This window comes from Schistocerca piceifrons, chromosome X (assembly GCF_021461385.2).
Source record: "Schistocerca piceifrons isolate TAMUIC-IGC-003096 chromosome X, iqSchPice1.1, whole genome shotgun sequence".
Classification (NCBI taxonomy): domain Eukaryota; kingdom Metazoa; phylum Arthropoda; class Insecta; order Orthoptera; family Acrididae; genus Schistocerca; species Schistocerca piceifrons.
In genome coordinates, this window is record NC_060149.1 from 14,685,561 (window position 1) to 14,713,227 (window position 27,667).

At 42.2% G+C, this 27,667-nt stretch overlaps 1 protein-coding gene across 1 annotated transcript in view; it reads right to left on the reverse strand.

The window, feature by feature from the left end:
• LOC124721707 (ceramide kinase) overlaps positions 1–27,667 on the reverse strand; it is a 279,703-nt gene that overhangs the window by 208,146 nt on the left and 43,890 nt on the right. The gene's annotated exons all lie outside the window — the stretch shown is intronic.

The window sequence follows — 27,667 nt, forward strand, 5'->3', positions numbered from 1 at the left end:
TGTCCCGGCATTTCTGACAGTCTTCAAATACATGCTGGAAACCATTTTTCGAGAGATCCTTCAAAATCGCCTCCGCAGCCTGCACCACTGCTTCTGATGATTGATAACGCCTCCCACGAAGGCGTTTCTTCATGTTAGGGAATAGAAAAAAGTCACATCTGGCTAAATTCGGATTATAGGGAGGGTGAGGGATGCACTTCACGTTGATTTTTGCAAGATATTCGGCAATAACATTGGCAATGTGCGGCCGTGCATTATCATAGTGCAGCATCCAGCCTGCTTCACAGAAATGTGGTCTTTTGCGCCTGATATTGTCTTGCAATGTTTTCAGGACATCATGGTGCAGCATCCAGCCGGCCTCACAGAAATGTGATCTTTTGCGCCTGATATTGTCTTGCAATGTTTTCAGGACATCCCTACAGTATTGTCCAGTTACTGATGTGTGTGCTGATAAACGATTCCATGAATATCAAAGAATAAGATGACCATAACTTTCCCTGCAAAGCAACCAGTTTTGCTTTTTTGGGGGTTGGCGATGAAGGAGATTTTCACACTGAGCTTTGCTGTTTGCTCTCAGAATCAAAATGATGTAGCCGAGTTTCAACAGCAGTGATTACATTTGAAAGTAACTCAGGATCTTCCTCTAACATCAACTTTAACTGCATGCAGACCTGCACACGAATGTCGTTTTGTTCGGGAATCAACATTCTTGGGACCCATCGCGCACAAACACGTGTAATGTGCAATTTTTCTGTCACCAACGCGTGGGTGGCACCCAATGAAATGTTCAGTATTTCAGAAAGTGATCTTAAGGTAATTCGTCAATCCTCTCACACAAGACAGCAGCAGTGTTGATGTTTTCTTCCGTAAGAGCAGTAACTGGAGCACGGGGTCAAACTTCCTTTGAAATTGTTTGTCTCCCCTCTTTAAACATTTTAAACCACCTTCGAGCTGTGCTACAGGGAAGAACAGATTCTCCATAGGCCTCCTGTAACATTTTATTGGCCTCAGATGAAGATTTGTTGAGACGAAAGCAGAATTTCAAAGCCGCATATTGTTGCTCGCGTGTTACCTCCATTGCACCGGTATGCGATACTGAACTGACTTAGCCTGCCTCTCACGGGGGGGGAACCACGATTTCCAACAATGAAACTACTACGGTGCGTTTGTTGCACATTAAGCTGACAGAATATCATGAGATTAAATTTTAGAGCGAGAAATTATGGCCTCAAAAAATTATGATTATTCTTTACCGAACAGCCCTCGTATGTTGAGAAACTAACAGATAGAGCATTAGAAAAACAGGAGGCATAACAGTACGAACAAAAAGGGTAAGGAAATTACGAATTAAAGGCGTAAGCTCTGTTGGCATGATTAGAGAAAGGACTAAAATTTATGATGGAAAGGATCGTAAAAGTGGGAAGAGTATGGAATGAGGATAAATGTAAGAAAGATCAAAGTGATGAGAATCATCAATCGTAAAGGTCCCGCCAAAATATCATTGAGATGAAAGACTTTGGAATAACTAAAATGTTTTAGGTACTTACGAAGTATGGCGTCGGAAATATGAAGTAGAATATCTATGCGTAAAAGTTTTTATGGTAGCAATAAGGTGACAGAACTACGAAAGAGCATTGCCGAATGTTTTGTCCGAAATGTAATAACATAAAGCAGTGAATCATGGGCAGTCATAAAGAAATAGAAAAAAATTTGCATAGTTCTGACATGTGGTTGTGGAGAAAAATGTTTAAAGTGAAATGAACTGATATATTAAGGGTGAAGAATTATTAGTAGTATTGGTAGGAAGGAGGAAAACATACTGACTAGAAAATATATTTCAAAGAAATTTTCTGCGACGGAGAGTCATCGAAGTAACGATTACTAGGAAGAGATGTAGAGGAAGACGATGATTATGGAAGAGGCACAGAGCCAAACAAACTGAAGAAGTTCCGGTCTATACATATTGTAAGATAGATATACCGAAAAAAGAAAAACTCCCTTTGTTCACAAGTTTACAACTAATTGCCTAATGTGTGAATCGCAAAAAAAAGGCGTTGCAAATCCCCGTAGTATCTATAACTTCCATCTGCATTGTCACGAATGAAATAGAGGTGTCGGAAAACAGCGCTGACTAAGACGTACTTCAGAACTACTCAGTTCATATCAGCAGGTTAATCAGCAGCCACTGAAGGTTTGACACTACATATCAACGCACTTCTGCAAGTCACGCTGGTTCAAGTTTGTGAGCGACAATAATTACTTTACAGTACCGAGACGAATAGTCACTGTGAAGGAAAAATGTCTTGTCTTAATGTTTTCAAGATTGGACCTACAAGCAATAAATGTCTATCACTTTCGAAAAAGCAAGATGGTATCACAGTAACGTTGCAGTACTAGCAGACTTTTGAGAAAAGTATGCTCTGAATCAAAAAGTACATTCGTTTTTTGATCGTCTCTAGGACACAGATGCTTAACAGCGCAGATCATTCACTGCGAACGACATCGCGCGATGAATGACTAGTGACTAATGACAATTCGTGTCAGACTGCGACTCCTAGCCGGATTTCCTGATTTTCGCAAGCAGCCATCACACTCATTCCAGTTTCTGAGCACGCCTCCACGCCCGATTCGAACTTCATTATGATTGATGGTTCAAGCCATTTACGAATACTACAGTCAGATGTTCTTCCATTAGGTATGTGGGAATGGCACAACAGGCAGAATGGATTTGGTGGAGAACCGCAGATCACCTTGCCACAGGGGATATAAAGAATCGGATGAGCCTCACGTAGCTGAAGCTGTAGAAAGGGAACAACAAGCTTTCAAGGTCTTGAAAAAGGTAGGGAAATTTGTAAAGAGAAAAAAAGTTCTGTTGTTAGGTAGTTCCCACGGTAGAGGTGTTGGCCAACTACTGCGGGAAAATCTAGGTCCAGAGTACCTGGTCACAAACTTTTTCAAGCCTAGTGCAGATCTGGGTCAGGTAACAGAGGATCTAGGTTCTTTATGCAAGGATTTCACAAAGGAGGATGCCGTGGTTGTAGTGGGTGGTCCGGGAAATAGCCATGACAGAGACTCTGAATATTCCATAGAGAGTGACCTGGTGAAGATAGCATCAGCAACGAAGCATACGAGTGTGGGATTTGTGTCTGTGTTGAGACGCTATGATCGGCCACATTTGAACTCTTCTGTAGGGAGGGTGAACTTGGAGTGGCTGCTTAGGACGGATATAGGGTCCCATATTAGTTTGATTCCTGTGGATGCTATCGATGGGTGGGACTACACTAGGCATGGCCTTCACCTCAATAGGAAAGGGAAGGGAAAACTGTCTGGGTTGATTGCAGAAAACGTAAGGGGGGACACTGTCACAAGCGGTAAAATACCAGTGGTCACAGGTGTCTGAGGGATGCCTTTTTTAGGATAGGGAAGGGGGATAGTTTTAAGAGAGATTGGCAGACACACTCAGTTTGAGAAAACAGATGAACAGGAGTCAGATTTAAGCATGCAGCCTCCATTTAAACAATGTTTAACAGAAAGTAATCAGAAACTGCCAGTTCATCTTCGCCAAAGCAGTTATAATCCCATGCAGTATAAGTTATCTTTATTACACCAGAACATTCCGGGACTCAGAAATAAAGTTGATGAACTACTCATTTGTATCGATGAAATGGATCCATCTAACCAAATCGACATAATTTGCATCTCTGAACATCAAGTGACCACTGATATACACTCCTGGAAATGGAAAAAAGAACACATTGACACCGGTGTGTCAGACCCACCATACTTGCTCCGGACACTGCGAGAGGGCTGTACAAGCAATGATCACACGCACGGCACAGCGGACACACCAGGAACCGCGGTGTTGGCCGTCGAATGGCGCTAGCTGCACAGCATTTGTGCACCGCCGCCGTCAGTGTCAGCCAGTTTGCCGTGGCATACGGAGCTCCATCGCAGTCTTTAACACTGGTAGCATGCCGCGACAGCGTGGACGTGAACCGTATGTGCAGTTGACGGACTTTGAGCGAGGGCGTATAGTGGGCATGCGGGAGGCCGGGTGGACGTACCGCCGAATTGCTCAACACGTGGGGCGTGAGGTCTCCACAGTACATCGATGTTGTCGCCAGTGGTCGGCGGAAGGTGCACGTGCCCGTCGACCTGGGACCGGACCGCAGCGACGCACGGATGCACGCCAAGACCGTAGGATCCTACGCAGTGCCGTAGGGGACCGCACCGCCACTTCCCAGCAAATTAGGGACACTGTTGCTCCTGGGGTATCGGCGAGGACCATTCGCAACCGTCTCCATGAAGCTGGGCTACGGTCCCGCACACCGTTAGGCCGTCTTCCGCTCACGCCCCAACATCGTGCAGCCCGCCTCCAGTGGTGTCGCGACAGGCGTGAATGGAGGGACGAATGGAGACGTGTCGTCTTCAGCGATGAGAGTCGCTTCTGCCTTGGTGCCAATGATGGTCGTATGCGTGTTTGGCGCCGTGCAGGTGAGCGCCACAATCAGGACTGCATACGACCGAGGCACACAGGGCCAACACCCGGCATCATGGTGTGGGGAGCGATCTCCTACAGTGGCCATACACCACTGGTGATCGTCGAGGGGACACTGAATAGTGCACGGTACATCCAAACCGTCATCGAACCCATCGTTCTACCATTCCTAGACCGGCAAGGGAACTTGCTGTTCCAACAGGACAATGCACGTCCGCATGTATCCCGTGCCACCCAACGTGCTCTAGAAGGTGTAAGTCAACTACCCTGGCCAGCAAGATCTCCGGATCTGTCCCCCATTGAGCATGTTTGGGACTGGATTAAGCGTCGTCTCACGCGGTCTGCACGTCCAGCACGAACGCTGGTCCAACTGAGGCGCCAGGTGGAAATGGCATGGCAAGCCGTTCCACAGGACTACATCCAGCATCTCTACGATCGTCTCCATGGGAGAATAGCAGCCTGCATTGCTGCGAAAGGTGGATATACACTGTACTAGTGCCGACATTGTGCATGCTCTGTTGCCTGCGCCTATGTGCCTGTGGTTCTGTCAGTGTGATCATGTGATGTATCTGACCCCAGGAATGTGTCAATAAAGTTTCCCCTTCCTGGGACAATGAATTCACGGTGTTCTTATTTCAATTTCCAGGAGTGTAGATATGTCAGGATTTAAGCTAGCTTCCTACTTCTGCAGAGTAGATATGGATGGAGGATGAGTTGCCACATTTATTAAAAACTGCCATAAATTCAAGAACACTGACATTAATAAATTCCGTTTAGAGCAGCATCTAGAGTTCCATAACAGATCCTATATAATAGTAACTATTTACCGAGCACCTGCAGGAAATTATAATCGATTCATAAATCATCTAGAAACTCTTTTGGGTTATTTAACAGGAAGAAACAAAGAAATTTTGATTGCTGGTGACTTTAATACAGATTTTCTAATGCAATATTCCAGTAAACATTTACTGCAGTTAGTAATGTTGTCTTTCAATCTAACTCACACTGTAAACTTTCCAACTAGGATCACTAAATCCTCAAGGACAGCCATTGATAACATTTTTATAGACAAATCAAAGGAACAAAATCACATCATAAAACCTGTAATAAATGGACTATCAGATCATGACATGCAGCTCCTTGTTTTAGATGTAAATTCTAAGCAGATTATCAAAACTGCTAAATCTGAGTACAGGAGAGTAGTCAATCAACCAAAAATTGAGTGTTTTAGAAAACTGCTCAAAGATATGAACTGGAAAGATGTTTGTAGTGCTCATGCCATGAATGAAAAATATAACACACTCATGAACAATGTCAGTACCATGTTTGAAAACTGTTTTCCTCTAAAAGTTACTCAAATTAAACAGAAGTCTATAATAAAACCATGGATTAAACAAGGAATAAAGATTTCCTGTAAGGAAAATGTATCTGTCGACCAAGAATAGCTCCAATGCTGATGATTTAGCTAAATACAAGGATTACAGTAAACTATTAAAAAAAGTAATTCAGAAATCTAAGCAAATGCACTACGAGAAGAAGATAGCAATGCCAGGGAACAAAATAAAAACAATATGGGATATAGTGAAAGAGGAGACTGGTAGAACATGAAAGGAACAGGACCAAATAGCACTAAGGGTAGATAGGCAGTGTGGCAAATCTATTTAACAAGTACTTTATATCCGTTACTGATAGATTGGGATTGTCAGGATCAGTAAATAATGCCCTTGAATATCTGATACTAGCCTTTACAAATAGCTTCAGGTAGATGAATATGTCACTCACTTCACCAAAAGAAATAACTTCCATAATAAAATCTTTAAAAACAAGCATTCTAGTGGTTACAATGAAATATCAACAAAGTTAATTAAGGCATGTTCTTGTGAGTTTATTACAATTCTATGTTACTTGTGTAACCAGTCAATTATAACTGGGACATTTCCTGACTGGCTAAAATATGCAGATGTTAAGCCTCTATTCAAGACAGGGGATAAAGAGATACCATCAAATTGCAGACCGATTTCACTTTTGCCAGCATTCTCAAAAATTTTAGAAAAAGTAATGTTCAGGCAGCTTCTCAACCATCTGACCCCAAATAACATATTATCAAGAACACAGTTTGGATTTCTGAAGGGTTCTGATATCGAGAAGGCTATTTACACCTACAGTGAAAATGTACTTAATTCATTAAATAACAAGTTACAAGCAGCAGGTATTTCCTGTGATTTGTCAAAGGCATTCGATTGTGAGAACCCCAACATCCTTTTAATTAAATTAGAATTCTATGGTGTCACGGGCAATGCTGCAAAATGGTTCAAGTCATACCTCACTAACAGGAAACAAAGGGTGTCAGTGCAAAGGACTAATGAATTAAGTCATCAGTCATCATCAGAATGGGAAGAAATTACATGTGGTGTCCCACAAGGATCCATCTTAGGGCCATTGCTTTTTCTTGTATATATTAATGATCTCTCATCAGTTACACTGCTAGAAGCAGTTTGCAGTGACACAAGTATTGCAGTAAATAGTATGTCGAGTGTAGTTCTAGAAAGATCTGCTAATGATATTTTCATGGATATTAATAAATGGTTTAAAGCCAACTCACTGACATTGAACTTCGAAACGACTCACTATATGCAATTTAGAACCTGTAAGAGTTTTCCACCCAGCATATGCATAAAGTATGAAGAAGAGCAGATAGAAGAGGTTGACAGTCTTAAATTTCTGCGATTACAACTTAATAAATTCAGTTGGGAGGAGCACACCACAGAACAGCAGAAACGCCTTAACAAATCTGTATTTGCAATTCGAGTGTTAGCAGACATACGCGACATAAAAATGAAAAAGCTTGCATACTTTGCCTACTTTCATTCCATAATGTCATATGGTATAATATTTTGGGGTAAGTCTTCAAGTCTAACAAAAGTTTTCAGAGTCCAAAAGCGTATTATTTGTGGAGTAAATTCACGAACGTCCTGTAGAAACCTCTTCAAAGAACTAGATATACTAACTACTGACTCTCAGTATATTTACTCCTTAATTAAATTTGTCCTAAATAATATATCTCTTTTTCCAACAAACAGCTCAGTTCATACATACAATACCAGGAACAAAAATTATCTGCACAAGGACTTAAAAGCACTTACTTTAGTTCAAAAAGGGGTCCACTACTCAGGAACACTCATCTTCAATAATTTGCCAGCAAACATAAAAAATTTAGTTACAAATAAAGATCAGTTCAAAAGGAACCTGAAAGCCTTACTAGTGGCCAACTTCTTCTACTCTATCAACGAATTTTTTAATAGAAACAAATGATGGTTGGTTCAAATGGCTCTGAGCACTATGCGACTTAACTACTGAGGTCATCAGTCGCCTAGAACTTAGAACTAATTAAACCTAACTAACCTGCCCGAGGCAGGATTCGAACCTGCGACCGTAGCGGTCACGTGGTTCCAGACTGAAGCGCCTAGAACCGCACGGCCACACCGGCCGGCGAAACAAATGATGTATTGTATATATTCATACTATTAGTATTGTTACTTCAGCTTAAAAAAATTGACATGTTCCACATCCACGAGGATCTCCTCAGCACGGATCTATGGAACGAAAAACTAATCTAATCTACGGTGAACGAAAATTCGCGACAGCTCGAGTTCTTCCATACTAACAGTACAAACATGTCCCCAAGATAACTTCGTATCGTGCATAGGTATGCTGCCAAGTTAGTCCAGTGGGCAGTTTTGCGTAAGAATAATCGAGTTCGAGTGTTCGAATCAAGATCTTGGTGTAATTATTTTTATCTTATAATTATAGATTGCATGATATGGTATCTGTATTATCAATCGTTAGATAGCAGTTACAGCAAGTCTTATATAAAAGACGTGCAATTTTTTTAAAACTTACACAGAAATTATAGTCAAATCGTTTGTAGCATTCGACTTTCAAAAACGTAGTTTGCCGCTACAAGTTTACTCTGTTCTCTTCCACACACTACTTCCCTCCATGCTTTCCGGTCCATTGTCAGCATCAACATTGCTTACCTTTTCTTCGGTTATACTCCTAACAATTTTTTTAAGAAAGCTGTAGTTGTACGATATGTATTGTTTAAGAAACACTGCACTACAACATTACTGAGCATGTCAAAATTACAAAATAATAAAATAAACCTAAACCCGGAATCGAACCCCAGTTTTCTAGTGAAAAAAGTCTACTTACAGCACTACCTTTTATAATTACTAACAATACTTTCTTCTTCTTTCGTTGTACCCTACTTTGAGGTACGTTAAATCAACTAATTTTTAATGTTATGTGCCTTTCTATTAGCCCAGTATTGTGTCATTCTTTCTGTTTTTTTCTTTATTTTTCAGAGATTTGGATTGTTCGTTTGGTTTTCATTTTGACTTTGAACCTCTTTTCTTCAGTTTTATATACGAGCATATTTTCTGTGATTCTGAATTCTCTTAAGTCCTTCTCCGTTCCCTTAAACCAATTTGCTTGTTTTTTTTTGTGGAAGTATCCAAAAAATTTTCTTCTTAATCGATTTGGGTTCATTCCGAGGATGTGCCCCTAAAAATCAATTCTTTTTTTCCTCATTGTGTCTGAGAGTTTTTCGGTAATTTGGTAAAGGGTTTCATTTTTTATGTTAATTAGTTTGTTGTTGTGGCATCTGGAGCCAAAGATTTTTCTTACCATCTTCCTTTCTTTGATCTCCAGTCTTTCAACTGGGCCGTGGTTGGTGATGGACACGGTTTCGGCTGCATACAGGGCTTCCGATTGATTGGTGTATTGTAATATCTTACTTTTGCATTTCACGAAAGGGACCTCTTGTTATATGTGTTTTTGGTGAGTTGAAAGGTTAGTTCAACTTTACTTCTTCTACATTCCATAGCCATTCTCGTAGTAAGTTACGGTTCAATACTCCGGAATTCCCTCGATGTGTTGGCAAAAATACTTGTTCAAAACCGGTGGTAGGCAGAAAACATCTCCTGAGATTGTCCTAAATGCTTTCTCCGAAAATTATTTCGAGCAGTTAGTCCATGAACCCACGCGAATTGTAAATGGTTGCGAAAACACACTTGACCTCTTAGCCACAAACAATCCAGAGCTAACAGAGAGCATCATGACTGATACAGGGATTAGTGATCACAAGGTCGTTGTAGCTAGGCTCAATACCGTTTTTTCCAAATCCACCAGAAACAAACGCAAAATAATTTTATTTAAAAAAGCGGATAAAGTGTCACTAGAAGCCTTCCTAAGAGACAATCTCCATTCCTTCCGAACTGACTATGCAAATGTAGACGAGATGTGGCTCAAATTCAAAGATATAGCAGCAACAGCAATTGAGAGATTCATAACTCATAAATTGGTAAGAGATGGAACTGATCCTCCATGGTACACAAAACAAGTCCGAACGCTGTTGCAGAGGCAACGGAAAAAGCATGCGAAGTTCATGAAGAACGCGAAATCCCGAAGATTGGCTAAAATTTATAGACGCGCGAAATTTGGCACAGACTTCAATGCGAGATGCCTTTAATAGGTTCCACAACGAAACATTGTCTCGAAATTTGGTATAAAATTCGAAGAAATTCTGGTCGTATGTAAAGTACACAAGCGGCAAGACGCAGTCAATACCTTCGCTGCGCAGTGCCGATGGTACTGTTACCGACGACTGTGCCGCTAAAGCGGAGTTATTGAACGCAGTTTTCCGAAATTCCTTCACCAGGGAAGACGAATGGAATATTCCAGAATTTGAAACACGAACAGCTGCTAGCATGACTTTCTTAGAAGTAGATACCTTAGGGGCTGCGAAGCAACTCAAATCGCTTGGTACGGGCAAGTCTTCAGGTCCAGATTGTATACCGATTAGGTTCTTTTCAGATTACGCTGATACAATAGCTCCCTACTTAGCAATCATATACAGCCGCTCGCTCACCGATATATCTGTACCTACAGATTGGAAAATTGCGCAGGTCGCACCAGTGTTTAAGAAGGGTAGTAGGAGTGATCCATCGAACTACAGACCTATATCATTGGCGTCGGTTTGCAGTAGGGTTTTGGAGCATATACTGTATTCAAACATTATGAAACACCTCGAAGGGAACGATCTATTGATACGTAATCAGCATGGTTTCAGAAAACATCGTTCTTGTGCAACGCAGCTAGCTATTTATTCGCACGAAGTAATGGCCGCTATCGACAGGGGATTCAAGTTGATTCCGTATTTCTAGATTTTCGGAAAGCTTTTGACACCGTTCCTCACAAGCGACTTCTAATCAAGCTGCGGGCCTATGGGGTATCGTCTCAGTTGTGCGACTGGATTCGTGATTTCCTGTCAGGAAGGTGGCAGTTCGTAGTAATAGACGGCAAATCATCGAGTAAAACTGAAGTGATATCACGTGTTCCCCAGGGAAGCGTCCTGGGACCTCTGCTGTTCCTGATCTGGGTGACAATCTGAGCAGTTCTCTTAGGTTGTTCGCGGATGATGCTGTAATTTACCGTCTAGTAAGGACATCCGAAGACCAGTATCAGTTGCAAAGCGATTTAGAAAAGATTGCTGTATGGTGTGGCAGTTGACGCTAAATAACGAAAAGTGTGAGGTGATCCACATGAGTTGCAAAAGAAGTCCGTTGGAATTCGATTACTCGATAAACAGTACAATTCTCAAGGCTGTCAATTCAACTAAGTACCTGGGTGTTAAAATTACGAACAACTTCAGTTGGAAAGACCACATTGATAATATTGTGGGGAAGGCGAGCCAAAGGTTGCGTTTCATTGGCAGGACACTTAGAAGATGCAACAAATCCACTAAAGAGACAGCTTACACTACACTCGTTCGTCCTCTGTTAGAATATTGCTGCGCGGTATGGGATCCTTACCAGGTGGGATTGACGGAGGACATCTAAAGGGTGCAAAAAAGGGCAGCTCGTTTTGTATTATCACGTAATAGGGGAGAGAGTGTGGCAGATATGATACGCGAGTTGGGATGCAAGTCATTAAAGCAAAGACGTTTTTCGTCGCTGCGAGATCTACTTACGAAATTTCAGTCAGCAACTTTCTCTTCCGAATGCGAAAATATTTTGTTGAGCCCAACCTACATAGGTAGGAATGATCATCAAAATAAAATAAGAGAAATCAGAGCTCGAACACAAAGGTTTAGGTGTTCGTTTTTCCCGCGCGCTGTTCGGGAGTGGAATGGTAGAGACATAGTATGATTGTGGTTCGATGAACCCTCTGCCAAGCACTTAAATGTGAATTGCAGAGTAGATATGATGTAACGGAGTATTTGTATTTTTTTTTTCAAGAATTAAAAATTGTACTTAAAAAATGTTCGCTGTCCCACCAACCACAATTAGCATAATAGTAAATACAGTACTTTTCTCATTTGTGCACAGTGTCTTAGCGAATTAGAAATTTAAGAAGTAAAATTTACAGTTTCAGATTTCATTACACACAAGACACTCAACGAGCATCGGCAGCAAATACAAAAGCTAAACATTTGCAACTCGGGCACATATGATTGAGCTTACATTAAAAGTGGCATATTCATTGTGATAGTGGTAATGAAATTATTAATGTCCTTGTGATTACTTCACAAAAATTCATCACACCAACATGATAGATACTGGTAACAATAAACTGCCTGTTTTTTATTTGCACCAATTTAATCTTTCATGACTCAATAAAGAATTCCTCACTCTTACAAGGAACTAAAAACTGTCCCAACACAACATATGCAATATCAAATCCGATTCCTGCTAGGTCATTCACTGGTTTGTTGCCCGTAGGCTCAACAACGAACTTTTTCTTTCTGTGACGTACTCGACACGATTACCTTTTTGGCACACTTCTCAATGCACACATCTGTTTCAAATTCACTAACTGCGCATCACAGATCCACAGTGATCACACTGTTGCCAAACTGCCTGCTTTGACGTCCATTTTTTACAGAAAATGTGCACGGGACTAAATGTTGTTACAGACATTTATATACTGATATTTACTATTAAAAACAGTCTTGATCACAATTTATCTATTAAGGTGACCGATTTCGACCACTACTGTGGTCATCTTCAGACCACTGAGTAGGAACCTCTTTCTGCTGGAGAATCACTTCTCCAGCAGAAAGAGGTTCATACTCAATGGTCTGAAGATGACCACAGTAGTGGTCGAAGCCGGTCACCTTAATAAATAAATCGTGATGAAGACTGTTTTTAATAGTAAATATTTGTAACACATTGATCACTGTCACTCCCATAATGTACTCAAAAGTAATTAATTTATATACTGTTTGCGTGCAAGGAATCTCAATGTGGTGTTCGAATAAGTGGATTTTCATTTACCCTGTGTACCAGCTTAGATTAACTGGAATGAAATGAGTGCAATCGTTGAATTTAACGGCACGATGCTTAAGCCAGCTGCGCTCAATAAGCAGGAAACCCACATTCGGATCCCGGCCGGGCACAAACATACACCGCACAACACAATTCAAGTAGCACATTTTCGAAAGGGCTGTAAAAGCATAAGCACCCTCTGCTACTTCGGATCCCGTTCAAAGTTCATCAAATGGTTTCGAACGGTCCCACCCTGCACACCAGAGCAAAATGGTGGGTGCCATCACGTTCACCGTGGTTGCTAGCCCTAGAGAAGGGTTGAATCGTCTGGGGGGGGGGGGGGGGTTCAAAGGTTGTCAGGAATCTCGTCCTGTTGCTCATCTTACAGCCAGCTGTCATTTTCGACGGCGAAATGTGTGGGAGTCAGTGCCCCAAAGAAAAGGGTGGATTCGTGGACGCCCGTCGTCCAACCCCCTAAGGCCTCTTCGTGTCGATTGTAAGGGGCGGTGTGTCTGAAATATTTTCCTGGCCGCCCATAACAAAACCACAAGATTCAACGCTGGACATCGTCGTTCTGACCTCCACCGCAGAGGCGTCAAAAAGAGAGGTGAAATGTTGGTAGGACGACGTTCCCGCGTCCACGGTGGCGTTGGGCAGAGTTGTGCCTAGGTGGCATCACTAACCCAACTTACACTTTACACCAACTTACTTTTTTTCATATGTCTCCGCTTCTTGCTGTTTGAAGTATCGGAGAGCCCGAGGGTCATGTTGCAGAGCGTCACGCTTTTTATCATCACAGAGGAAGATTGTAGGCACCTTTGAGGCAACTTTCAACTACAGAGTTTCGATAAAAATGATCCTTTACCTGTGTTGCGCAGTGTACAATAGTCGTGACAAATTCATTACACTGGGCGTTCAGCACTTGTGATCATTTGTCGGTGATACGTTTCATCTCAATGCATCTTCATTTATTTCATCCCGACGATCCTTGCATTTAATTTCAAAGGTTTCAATCAAATGCAATACACCCCTTGCAGCAAGGTAAGCCGTGATCTTCCGTCAAATCCCTTCCCAAAGTGCTACTATTCTGACGTACTCTGTGGCATAACCTACCTAAAAAATGTTTGGGAAACAAAGGTTGAATCATCAGTGGCCTGGAAGTGTGCTCAAACAGCCTAATGGTTATGGTGACGACTTGTGGAAAACAGGAAACCCGGGTCTGAGTAGCGGCCGGCCACAAATTCTCATTAGTCACGACATATTCACTTTCGTCAATGTTTCCGTGGAGACGCGCCCTCCGTATAAACCTGCGCGTCCGTGTGTGCTTATTAAATACTCAGCTTATTAAAGACTCACACAAATTTGTGGCTTTGTTGCCACTCGCTACCGCACTGCTAAACAATCTACTGAACTTTCCATCCATAAGACATACTGGTTTTGAGAATGATCAACAGGCCGACATTCTGGAAACATCCCCCAGGCTGTGGCTAAGGCATGTCTCCGCAGTATCCTTTCTTTCACGAGTGCTGGTTCTGCAAGGTTCGCAGGAGAGCTTCTGTAAAGTTTGGAAGGTAGGAGACGAGGTACTGCCATAAGTAAAGCTGTGAGGACGGGGCGTGAGTCGTGCTTGGGTAGCTCAGTTGGTAGAGCACTTGCCCGCGAAAGGCAAAGGTCCCGAGTTCGAGTCTCGGTCCGGCACACAGTTTTAACCTGCCAGGAAGTTTTCATATCAGCGCACACTCCGCTGCAGAGTGAAAATCTCATTCTAACTTCTCGCAGTATTATATTTCCTATCTCATCTTCATCTACGTCCTCTTCTCTTTCTATAACATTGCCTTTAAATACATTTCCCTTGTACGGCCCTTCTATTGGTCCTTTCACCTTTCAGCTTTCTCTTCTTTGCTTAGAACTGGTTTTCCATCTGACTTCTCGATATTCCTACAGGTGATTTTCTTTTCTCCAAAGGCCTCTTTAATTTTCCTGTGGGCGGTATCTATCTTTTCCCTAGTGACATATGTTTCTAAATCCTTACATTTGTCATCCAGCCATTCCCACTTAGTTATTTTGCGTTCCCTGTGTCTCATTTTTTAGAAGTTTGTGTTCCCTTTCGCCTGCTTCATTTGCTACATTTTCATATGTTCTACTTTCATCAACTAAATTCACTGTCTCCTGTGATATCCAAGGATTTCTGCTATGCCTTGTCTTTTTACCTATTTGATCCTCTGCTGCATTCACTCTTTCATCTCGCAGAGCTACCCATTCGTCCTCTACTGTATTCCTCTGGTCAATCGTTGCCAAATGCTCCCTCTGAAATCTCAACAGCCTCTGATTCTTCCGTCTTATCCAGGTCCCATCTCCTGAATTTCCTACCTTTTTGCAATTTCTTCATTTTTAATCAACATTTCATAACTAATAAATTGACGTCATAGTCCACATCTGCTCCTGGAAATGTCTTACAGTTTTAAATCTGGCTCCATAGTGAATTACAGTTTCAGGATGCGTTGAGACTGAGTTAACAAAGCGTGCACTCTGAAGCGAGAGTCAGCACAAACAGCGAATGAGGCAACAAGTGGGTCGCAGCTGTTCCCAACTTGTTCCGCGAGTTAATGCAATATGTGCGTACGCGCTGGGCCGCGGTCTCTTGTTTGGACCTGATGTCGTCGTGCTTGTGCGGCTGTTTTTGTTCTTTCGTGTACACTCGCCAGTGTTACGTGGCAGTCGTTCGTGTGTATCTCTAACGCTGAGCCGTGTTGTTGAGTAGATGTCATGCGGAAAGTGTGACGGTTACATGTTTCAGTGTTAGTTGTTGTTGTTGTTGTGGTCTTCAGACCAGAGACTGGTTTGATGCAGCTCTCCGTGCTACTCTATCCTGTGCAAGCTTCTTCATCATCCAGTACCTACTGCAACCTACATCATTCTGAACCTGTTTACTGTATTCATCTCTTCGTCTCCCTCTACGATTTTTACCCTCCACGTTGCCCTCCAATACTAAATAGGTGATCCCTTGATGCCTCATAATATGCCCTACCAACCGATCCCTTCTTCTAGTCAAGTTGTGCCACAAACTCCTCTTCTCCCCAATTCTATTCAATACCTCCTCATTAGTTATGTGATCTACCCATCTAATCTTCAGCAGTCTTCTGTAGCACCACATTTCGAAAGCTTCTATTCTCTTCTTGTCTAAACTGTTTATCGTCCACGTTTCACTTCCACACATGGCTACACTCCATACAAATACTTTCAGAAACGACTTCCTGACACTTAATTATATACTCGATGTTAACAAATTTCTCTTCTTCAGAGACGCTTTCCTTGCCATTACCAGTCTACATTTTATATCCTCTCTGCTTCGACCATCATCAGTTATTTTGCTCCCCAAATAGCAAAACTCATTTACTACTTTAAGCTTCTCATTTCCTAATCTAATTCCCGCATTATCACCCGATTTAATTCGACTACATTCCATTATCCTCGTTTTGCCTTTGTTGATGTTCATCTTATATCCTCCTTCCAAGACACTGTCCATTCCGTTCAGCTGCTCTTCCAAGTCCTTTGCTGTCTCTGACAGGATTACAATATCACCGGCGAATCTCAAAGATTTTATTTCTTCTCCATGGATTTTAATTCCTACTCCGAATTTTTTCTTTTGTTTCCTTTACTGCTTGCTCAATATACAGATTGAATAACATCGGGGATAGGCTACAACCCTGTCTCACTCCCTTCCCAACCACTGCTTCCCTTTCATGCCCCTCAACTCTTATAACTGCCATCTGGTTTCTGTACAAATTCTAAATAGCCTTTCGCTCCCTGTATTTTACCACTGCCACCTTCAGAATTTGAAAGAGAGTATTCCAGTCAATATTGTCAAAAGCTTTCTTTAAGTCTACAAATGCTAGAAACGTAGGTTTGCTTTACCTTAATCTATTTTCTAAGGTAAGTCGCAGAGTCAGTATTGCCTCACGTGTTCCAACATTTCTACGGAATCCATACTGATCTTCCCCGGGGTCGGCTTCTAGCAGTTTTTCCATTCGTCTGTAAAGAATTCGTGTTAGTATTTTGCAGCCGTGGCTCATTAAACTGATAGTTCGGTAATTTTTAAACCTGTCAATAGCTGCTTTCTTTGGGATTGGAATTATTATATTCTACTTGAGGTCTGAGGGTATTTCGTCTGTCTCATCATCTTGCTCACTAGATGGTAGAGTTTTGTTAGGCCTGGCTCTCCCAAGGCTGTCAGTAGTTCTAATGGAATGTTGTCTACTCCAGGGGCCTTGTTTCGACTTAGGTCTTTCAGTGCTCTGTCAAACTCTTCACGCAGTATCATATCTCCTATTTCATCTTCATCTACATTCTCTTCCATTTCCATAATATTGTCCTCAAGTACATCGCCCTTGTATAGACCCTCTATATACTCCTTCCACCTTTCTGCTTTCCCTTCTTTGCTTAGAACTGGGTTTCCATCTGCGCTCTTGATATTCAAACAAGTGGCTCTCTTTTCTCCAAAGGTCTCTTTAATTTTCCTGTAGGCAATATCTATCTTACCCCTAGTGAGATAAGCCTCTACATCCTTACATTTGTCCTCTAGCCATTTCTGCTAAGCCATTTTGCACTTCCTGTCGATCTCATTTTTGAGACGTTTGTATTCCTTTTTATCTGCTTCATTTACTACATTTTTGTATTTTCTCCTTTCATCAATTAAATTCAATATCTCTTCTGTTACCCAAGGATTTCTGTTAACTCTCGTCTTTTTACCTACTTGATCCTCTGCTGCCTTCACTATTTCATCTCTCAAAGCTACCCATTCCTCTCCTACTGTATTTCTTTCCCCATTCTTGTCAATCGTTCCCTAATGCTCTCCCTGAAATTCTGTACAACCTCTGGTTTAGTCAGTTTATCCAGGTCCCATCTCCTTAAATTAGCACCTTTTTGTAGTTTCTTCAGTTTTAATCTACAGTTCATAACCAACAGATTGTGGTCAGAGTCCGCATCTGCCCCTGGAAATGTCTTACAATTTAAAACCTGGTTCCTGGATCTCTATCTTACCATTATATAATCTATCTGAGACCTTCCAGTATCTCCAGGCTTCTTCCATGTATACAACCTTCTTTCATGATTCTTGAACCAAGTGTTACGCTCTGTGCAAAATTCTACCAGGCGGTTTCCTCTTTCATTCCTTATTCCCATTCCATATTCACTTATTACATTTCCTTCTCTTCCTTTTCCTACTATCGAGTTTCAGTCACCCATGGCTATTAAATTTTCGTCTCCCTTCACTATCTGAATAATTTCTTTTATCTCATCATACATTTCATCAATCTCTTCGTCATCTGCGGAGCTAGTTGGCATATAAACTTGTACTACTGTGGTAGGCGTGGGCTTCGTATCTTTTTTATCTTGGCCACAATAATGCGTTCACTACGCTGTTTGTAGTAGCTTACCCGCATTCCTATTTTCCTATTCATTATTAAACCTACTCCTGCATTACCCCTATTTGATTTTGTATTTATAGCCCTGTATTCACCTGACCAGAAGTCTTGTTCCTCCTGCCACCGAACTTCACTAATTCCCACTATATCTAACTTTAATCTATCCATTTCCCCTTTTTAAATATTCTAGCCTACCTGCCCAATTAAGGGATCTGACATCCCGCTCCGATCCGTAGAATGCCAGTTTTCTTTATCCTGATAACCGTGTCCTCCTGAGTAGTCCTCACCCGGATATCCGAATGGGGGACTATTTTACCTCCGGAATATTTTACCCAAGAGGACGCCATCACCATTTAACCATACAGTAAAGCTGCATGCCCTAGGGAAAAATGACGGCTGTAGTTTCCCCTTGCTTTCAGCCGTTCGCAGTACCACAACAGCAAGGCCGTTTTGGTTAGTGTTACAAGGCCAGATCAGTCAATCATCCAGACTGTTGCCCCTGCAACTACTGAAAAGGCTGCTGCCCCTCTTCAGGAACCACACGTTTGTCTGGCCTCTCAACAGATACCCCCCGTTGCGGTTGCACCTACGGTACGGCTATCTGTATCGCTGAGGCAGGTACGCCTTCCCACCAACGGCAAGGTCCATGATTCATGAGGAGGGGGGCTGTTGGTTGTTACTTGCCAGATTTCAGCTGCACGCTCTCCACGCGATACAAACCATGGGAATGAAAAAATTTCGACTCATGACGTTTTCTGAGCAAGTTCTGCCGGGAGATACGGAGTTCTTCCTAGAGTGTCTGCCTGTCAACACATTTCAAAATTTCTGCTACACACACATACCGGTCACACAAGCCTATGACTACTCGTATCAATCTTCTTTGAATACGCTCTTTGCTCCCTACTAGATGAGCAATACTCAGACATGAACCGAACAAGTGTTTTGAATGCAGTGTTTTTGTGGCGACTCAAACTTGAAAGAAAAAATCCCTGATAATTCCATGTGTGAGGAAGACGGTGTCAAGAAGTTCCTGATAAATTAATGGCGAGCGGGGAGGGGTAGAAATGGCAACTTGCCTCTCAGCTGAAACATACTACCCATAGACAGTAGTTTAACTGGAGTTTTTAAATGTGTGAATTCCTAAGGGACCAAACTGCTGAGGTCATCGGTCCCTAAACTTACACACTATTTAAACTAACTTACGCTAAGAACACACACACACACACACACACACACACACACACACACACACACACACATGACCGAGGGAGGACTCGAACCTCCTGCGGGAGGGGCCGCGCAGTCCGTGACATGGCGCCTCGTACCACCATGCCACCACGCGCGGCTGCAGTTTTTAAACATCCATAATTTATACGGAATAATATTCATATAGCTAGTACACTTTGAAATATGAAGTATTTAAAAATTTGTTATTTATAAAACTGAATAAAATTAAATTTCAGTGCATGGTTAAAAACACAGAATTCCATGATATTTTACGAAATTCCTGAAATTCCCCGTGAAGTCCATGATCTTTTCAGGTAAAATGTAATTCCCCGAGAATTCCAAGTTTTCCAGAAGATTCACCACCCAGGTATTCTACCAATGTATCGTAACAAGACATTTACTCTACCTACAATTAAGCCTGTATGATCGTTCCGCTATATATCTCTACACATTGTTATTCCTAAATATGTGTATGGCATGACTGTTTCTACTTGCGAGTAATTAATCTGTCATCAATTAATTAGTCAATAGTTACTACAGTTTTATTTTGCGTGAAACACACAGTTTCGTATTTCTCTATATTACGAAAAAGTTGCGAGCTCTAACTGCACATTACCGCACGGTTTAGAAATCAAAGTTTCCTTGAAGGTAACTGCACCATCTGCAAATGCCTGAGATTGCAATCAATACTATCCGCTGATAGTGGATGACTGTCCATCTACGATGACACGTTGCGTCCTGTCTATCAGATAACTTTCGATCCAGTAGTAAATCTGGATAGTTAAGACATGAGAATGAATTTTCTTCAGAAGGTGTCGATGTCGTATTGATTCATAAACTTTTCGAAAGTCTAGAAACATAGAATCAAATTGCTTTCCTCTGTCCACGACATTGTTTATATTACGTAAAGAGGGCGAGTTGAGTTTCGCATTCTTGATTCTTCCGGAACACATGCTGATTTTCATGGAAAAGGTTATTTAGTTCCAAATAGATCATGATGCTTCAACGCAGAATATGTTCTAGTATTCCGCTACATAGCCAGAGCCGGCCGCGGTGACCGAGCGGTTCTAGGTGTTTCAGTCCGGAACCGCGCGACTGCTACGGTCGCAGGTTCGAATCCTGTCTCGGGCATGGGTGTGTGTGATGTCCTTAGCTTAGTTAGGTTTAAGTAGTTCTAAGTTCTAGGGGACTGATGACCTCAGATGTTAAGTCCCATAGTGCTCAGAGCCATTTGAACCATACACAGCCAGAGTGTCCATATGAAACCCTTATGATTTCCAAATGCAGTTAAAAAGCCTACGAGACATACATACTTGCGATTTGCGGCTTCATGTGAAGCAACTTAAAATGTTTTGTGCAGATTTTTTCTAAGCAATTCTTTTTGTTTTTTTCGGGTGCCAAATAATTATCATTAGCGATTACACCTAAAGAGAGTGCCCAATGCGTAATGTGGTATGCAGAAACGAAATCACCCATTGCTGTCCAAAGAAATTTCCGACGTGAGTTTTAACGGAAGCCATCCGACGTTAAGACGATTAGGAATTGGTATGACATGTTTCTAACCACTGGAAGTGTAAATGGACAGTCAATGTCTGGCAGAAAATGCGAATCTGATGCAATGGGAGAGGAGATCAGTGAGACCTTCCAAAGAAGCCTATCAAAGTGAGTCACGGGAGTTGAACATCCCTCGCTCGACAGTTTCACAGACTTGGCCTGCATGCTCACAAAGCTCAAATTGTGCGCACTGAAGCGAAACGTCTTGCACCATCGCCAAGAATTTGCTATTGAGTTAGTGGACAGGATCGAGTAAAACCCCAGCTATGTCGATTTCTCTGAGGCAGCAACCTTCCACACATGTGGGAAGATTGTTAATCGGCGCAACAATAGCACTGGGGTTTGGAAAACCCCCACCCTTTTCAGGAACATGTCAGAGATAGCGAAAACGTGAATGTGTTGTGTGCGGTAACAAAAGACAGCAAACTTGGACCATTTTTCTTCATCGATCGAAAAGTGACAGGAACCGTTTAGCTGGACGTGCTCCAGCAATTCGTTGTCCCTAAGCTTCTTCCTATTCAGCCAAAGGTGACTTTCCGGCTGGACAGTGCACCACCGCACTGGAGTTCACATGTTCCTGACTTCCTGGACAGAGCATTTCCACAGAGGTGGATAAGACGTGATGGATCAACCAAGTGGCCACCGCGATGTACGTACATAAAATATCTGGATTTCTTCCTGTGGAGTTATGTGAAACACGTTGTGTGCGCCTAACCTGGACGTGACCTTGATCTCTGCATAAAAATTGTGGATGCAATAACCTCCATCACTCCATTCTTGCTTGTGCGCTCGTGGTTTGAAATAGAGTATAGTGCAGTCTAGATATTTTACGGGATACAAAAGGAGTGCATGTAGAAATGTATTATTTTTTTGCCAAAAAGTTGCGAGTTACTTTACATGGTGCCATAAACCGCAAGTATGTATGTCTACCAATTCTGTTTAATTGCATTTGGAAATAAGGGAAGTTTCATGTGAACACCCTGTATATCTTTAACCATCATTGTTTTAGGAACTGCACACGAATTCAGGCGGAACGACGTTTCAAATCCCCGTTAGGAGATCATGTTTTCTTCGAACAGGTCATGATCAGATTTCTCCCCATTCCTTGGCTACGTAAACTTTTAATGCGTCTCTAACGATCTGAATGTCGACAGCCAGCCGTAAGCTTCCTTCCTTCCCTCCTCCTTTCCTTCTTTCTTTACTTCTTTCACAAGAAGTGATTTTACTTAATTCTATCAACAGCTATTTTTGTTACGTAAGGAATAAAACGACGTACTCGTTTGCAGAAGAGTGTACCTGCTTGCCAAATTCTCTTATCTTGCATTGTGGTGTGAGATTTCCGCAGTTTTGTTATATCAAATGTGTGCTTCAACTGCCACCGGCACATCAATACCAGCAAAAATTGTAATCATTTTCAAGTATTTTTGACAGGAGTATTTCAGTTGGAATTCCTGTTTTTAATTCTTATCGAGGGAGAAACATGCGTCTTCGAGAGCTGCGAAGTGACTAAGAAATAATTTTAAAAATGTAACAGTCCTTACATCACGTGCATTTCCTCTATGTTTTCTGGTTTTTAAATACAATAACTGTTTTCCGAAACAACGTGTAATTCTTCCAACGATCACTTTAACCGAAAAAACTTTTGCAGATAATTAAAAGGTAGGTCTCGATACAAATGTTAAGTTGCTGCTTCGAACGAGTTTGAGAACCTGCAAGTAGTGGTTCGAATCATGAAAGACCCTCGACAATCAAAACCTCACAAATTTTAAAAGCACGCACGCTAAAATAAAAAAAATATCAGTGGCTGGTGCAAGAAAATTTATGAGCCTACATGTACCAGCAGTTACGAGGCTTTGATCCAATATTGCCAGAAAAACAGCAGCTCCGTTAACTACGCAACTTGTACTTATGTTCAAAAAGAGTGGGGTTGGGTTGGGTTGTTTGTGGGAAGAGACCAAACAGCGAGATCATCGGTTTCATCGGATTACGGAAGGACGGGGAAGGAAGTCGGCCGTGCCCTTTCAAAGCAACCATCCCGGCATTTACCTCGAGCGATTTAGGGAAATCACGGAAAACCTAAATCAGGGTGGCCGGACGCGGGATTGAACCATCGTCCTCTCGTATGCGAGTTCAGTGTGCCAATCACTGCGCCACCACGCTCGGTTCAGAAAGAGCGTCGCGTCGCAGTTCACACGAGTTACTTGAAATCTCTAAAACCACCCACATTTTCCCAGTGTCATCATAATAGATGTACCCTTCTGACTGGATCATTACGGTGACCCCAAGAACTTAAACAAGCGAGATGGGGCAGTAGTTACCATACCGGACTCGCATCAGATAACAATAGTTCAAATCCACATCAGTTCAAACGTAAGTTTCCGTGGTTTATTGCAAATGCTGGGATCGTTCTTTTCAAAAGGACACGACCGATTTCCTTCACGTCACCAGTGACGTCGTCGTCGTCGTCGTCGTCGAAGAGACATTAAACACTAATCTTCCTGGGTACACGCTGTCCACCACGACTGTGAGGTTCTCGTGCCTTATAAGTCGTGATTATAACAGATGCCTGTTACTACCGCCTGAGGCAGCATGGAGACATCAGTAAATGACGGAAAAAAGCTGCAGCGTGATAATGCAACTCTCCACATTTTTAACCGAACAAAGTGTCATGCGAATCTACCAAATCCCGTACTAGAGTAACATACATCTTAGGCTGCTTCGTGCTTTCAAATAGTTCAAATGGCTCTGAGCACTATGGGACTTAACATCAGAGATCATCAGTCCCTAGAACTTAGAACTACCTAAACCTAACTAACCTAAGGACATCACAGACATCCATGCCCGAGGCATGGCCGCGCCGTTCCAGACTGAAGCGCCTAGAACCGCTCGGCCACTCCGGCCGGCGCTTCGTGCTTTAAGCAAGGACGTACCCACGGAGGGCAGGGGAGATTATTCAAATATACTCTAGTCAATTAAGTACCCTGTACTTACTAGGTATCTGTAATAAAATGGTAGCATTATTATGTTTAGTGATTAACAAACACTATGTTTCAATCGTTTTGAGTTGCTTTGTGCCTTCCCCCTGTCCCACTAACACAATATTAATGAGTTCCCCCTCACCTCCTCAGATTCTTTAAGGCTTCGAAATGTGCTAGGCGAAGAAAGTGCTTTGGTAGGGAAGGAAAGGAAGTTTCAGTGTGCCTCCCATACGGAGGTATGAATCATATGCACAATATTACTCTATTATGTGAGTGGATGACTGGGTCAGTCGGTTGGATAGAGCGAGGTGACGTAACGGTAAGTACACGGAACCGTGGTCGGGAGAAGAGCGGTCCTAAATACCCATCCCGCCATCCAGATCTGAGTTTTCCGTGGTTTCCCTAAGTCACTTAAGGGGCAGTCCTCATTGAAAATTTCAAAAAATCGATTTTTTTGCTTACAATGTTCACTGGTTTGTTTACCTTATTCTAGAGTTCAGAACAAGTTCGGCAGAAACTCCATTATCGAGTTACAAGGCAATTTGGAAAAAAATAAAAAGTGTCTCTGAAAATCATTCACAGCGGGAAAAAGACAGTCAACATTGAATTTCAACGACAGCCTAACAGGCATTACGGAAATTATGGTGGTGGTGCTAAGTTCCTATGGGACCAAACTGCTGAGGTCATCGTTCCCTAGGCGTACACACTACTTAATCTAACTTAAACTAATTTACGCTAAGCACAACACACACACACCCATGCCCGAGGGAAGACTCGACTCGAACCTCCGACGGGGGTCGGAAATTATGAACGTGCTCGAACTTGAGATTGGACCAGCCTGTTACAAATTCTGCACACAAGCGGACGAAAATCATGTCGAGCGAACAGAGGAGCGGATGACAGAAGCTGCCGAAGAGGCCCCCAGGACCACCACGGCCACAAAGAAGAAGGAGGGGCCCTCCTTTTGCATTTGGAAGAATTGCTGTATGGTCCAGAGATCGTATGTTTAACTTAACTACATTAAATTTAACCCAAAACTTTAACGCGTTTTTCTAAACTGCATTTTTAAAATAGGCGGGAAACATAACACGATTATGGTCGGAATTTGATGCTGGCATTCTAAATTGAGGTCACTATCAGCCTACATAACCGTTTTGCGATATCTTCAAAAGTCTATTTTCGGTGGTCGAAGAAAATATTTGTTTCAACCCATTTCTTTTAGAATTTAATGTTTTTAATTTGTCTTATGTGTGCTGATAGAAAAATACAATGAAAATCACTTACACAAAATTATTTTGTTACGGGTCCAATAGGTGGGCTTCGGGAATTCCCGTCGATGACCAATGTTCCGGCTGCAAGGGGTCATTCATCAAGGTGTGGCGGTCACAGAGAGCGTCAGATGTGGGCACAAAAATGGTTTTTTAAAGACAAAAGTATAAGGAATAAAAATATATCGTCAGATTTAGCATTGTTTTTTACTGCGTTCAAAGGGGGCGGCTCCCCCCTTAAGGCAAATGTCTGGATGGTTTCTTTCAAAACCACATAGCTGATTTCCTTCCTCAATGAGCCACTGTTCCGTCGCTGACGACATTAAACCCTTTCTTTCAATCTCGTGGGGTTTGTACTTTTGTATCTGTCTCAGGTGCTAGTTGACCGGTGTTGTTATTCACCCTAGATACGTCGTCCCGGATGTTGTCCCACCATTTGCTTCTGGGTTTTCCTCTTCCTCGAGTTCCATCTACTTTTCTTGAGAATGCTACATTAGGCAATCTATCCTCCATCATTCTTCTCACATGACTTGTCCAACTTTGTATTCTCTTCTTTAGCACTGTGACGGCGTTAAGGTGTTTGTACAACTTCCGTAGTTCACTATTTTAATTTCTGATACTTCAGTCTCTACATCGATTACAATTTCTTAACACTTTTCATTCGAATATTAATAGTTTTTTCATATCTTCTTTCCTAGACGTTAAAGCTTCAAATCAATATCATAATACCGACATTATAGTAGATCGATATAAGCGTACTCGGAAGTTGGAGCTGGGCAGGCTTCTTCCTAAGATTTCAGAATAAACGCCAAGTGTTCTTTTAGCACCTGTTAGTCGTCCATAGAGCTATATCCGTTCTATTTTCCTTACTAAAGAGAGTCTCTAAGTACTTCAGTAATATACATTATATGAATATTACTGCACCAAAAGGGATATATGTGGCCGACGTGAACTTTGGGCAAAAGATTAGGTACAGGACGATAAACAAGTTACGAGCATTGCAAAACTGTACACGGTCCCCGTCTCTGAGAATTCAGTATGCTGCGAAGCCCATACGTGCTGCAATGAGAACACCTAAAAGTCGTGGCACGCAAATAAAGTATGTCTAAATATGAATCTGAGATTCTCCCTCGGTACGGTTTCTACGTCCCCCCGCAAAGCTCAACAGCAGTTGCTGGAGGATCACGATGGACAAGTTGCCGACCAACCACATCCCAGGCACATTTGACGGGCAAAATATCACGTGAACATACTGACCAGAGAGACATGGGAACTCGTCATTCTTCAAAGAAACTGAATAACGTGGATGTCTCCGTCAGGCTGTTCGCGGACGATGCTGCTGTAGATGGTTACTTTGCAACCCCATAAATCTGTAGCCGAATGCAGGAGGACCTGCAAATGTCCGGCGATTCTCGCATGGGCAGGCTGCTGACTCACAACACAAATAAATTTAACGTACTGCTCATAAATAGGAGGAAATGCCATTAACGTTCCATTACAATAAATCACTGGAATGGTGAAAATCGTAAAATATCTAGAAGTAACCGTCGGGTGCACTCTAAACTGGGAAGACCATAGAAAACGAGTTACAGTAAAAGGTTCATTTGAAGAAATACAGCCGGCCGAAGTGGCCGTGCGGTTAAAGGCGCTGCAGTCTGGAACCGCAAGACCGTTACGGTCGCAGGTTCGAATCCTGCCTCGGGCATGGATGTTTGTGATGTCCTTAGGTTAGTTACGTTTAACTAGTTCTAAGTTCTAGGGGACTAATGACCTCAGCAGTTGAGTCCCATAGTGCTCAGAGCCATTTGAACCATTTTTTTGAAGAAATACACGGCAGTCTAATTCATCAATAAAAGAAGTGTCTTACAAAGCTCGTTGACCTATTAAATTGTACCTCGGTCTGCGACACTTTACAAGTAGAATTAATAGAAGAGACAGAGAACGGCCAAATAAGAGTGGCGCGTTACGTCGCAGTTTCGTTAAGTAAACACGAAAGCGATATGGAGATTCTCATCGTATGCTCCAAAAGACGCGTTACGTATCGAAGAGACGTTTAGTGTTACAATTCCGAGAGCGTAAGTAGCTGAAAGAGTTACGAGACATATTACTTCCTCCCACATACATCTCTCGAGACATATTACTTCCTCCCACATACATCTCTCGAAATGACCACGATGGTATAAATCAATGAAATCTGAGCTCATACGGAGGTTTATCGACAGAAGTTTTCCACTTCGCACTGTTTGCGATTGGATCAGGAAAGGGAGGAAATCATAGTGGTATCAAAAGTACCTCTGCCACGCATCATGTAGTAGCTTACGACAAGAGAGGTAGCTGAAGACGCAGAAAGCAAGCAAATTCCTCGTCACTTGTGGCTAGACACCGTCCTGCT